We start from the raw sequence: 982 nt of genomic DNA, 5'->3' as shown, positions 1-982 counted from the left end.
CTTCCTTCCTTCCTTCCTTCCTTCCTTCCTTCCTTCCTTCCTTCCTTCCTTCCTTCCTTCCTTCCTTCCTTTCTCTTTGCATTTCCAGTCACCACATTTTAGAAAAGATGTTGAATTCCTTCCAAACCATGTTGACTGAATTCTATTCATCTTATTAATACTCCTCCCCTCAGATACTGGGACCCTGGAATCTGATAGTGAGCTTTGTGTTATCTTGCCTGAAAATCAGGCTTCCATGTCCCTTTCTGGCCATTTCCAAATTTGGGACCCTTTTTCCCCATGGTTCTCTTTTACATTTTCTTTCCCCATAGAATGTAAGTTATCTGAGGGCCAGGCGTGTTTCTTTCTTTTATCTATATTAACTCAGTGCCTGGCACATAAGCACTTGATAAATCCTTTATCATTGCCATTATTATTGTCAAGGAGATAAGGGTTTAGCTTATCTATAGTGTGAAGAAGTAAAACCAAAATCACTTAAAAAAAATTTTAGGTGTTTTCAGAAACAAAAATTCTTTTCACCTTCCTCCAAAAAGTTATTTCCACATTGAAAATAAAAACTGAAATAAACATCTTTATGGGTGAAGCTTCAAGAATAACTTCGAAAATGATATGGCTACAGGTTTGAAGGATTGAAGGTTTGAAATATCATATAATTAGCTTTTATGCTCCTGAACATACTGTACAGAGACCCATTAATTCCCTTTTATCTTGTTAGAAGCTTTGCTTTTAGTACTTTTGTTGTTCTTTTTGGAAGGGAAATAATAGCATGTACCTCAATTTAGATTTCCTCTTAAAGACATAATGAACCAACATTATAAAATAATGATGTAGTTACCACCCATCAGGTCATCTTTGGAGAATTTTGGAAGATGTAGTCTAATTAACAACCCAGGTTCAAAAGTGTTACCCACATTTAGATCTTTCATAAGTATGAACTGTGTGAACTCTTAACTTTAGAGATATATCCAGGGTACTTTTGATC

The sequence above is a fragment of the Gracilinanus agilis genome, chromosome 3 (genome assembly GCF_016433145.1).
Source record: "Gracilinanus agilis isolate LMUSP501 chromosome 3, AgileGrace, whole genome shotgun sequence".
NCBI classification, from domain to species: Eukaryota; Metazoa; Chordata; class Mammalia; order Didelphimorphia; family Didelphidae; genus Gracilinanus; species Gracilinanus agilis.
This window is presented reverse-complemented; position numbering follows the sequence as displayed.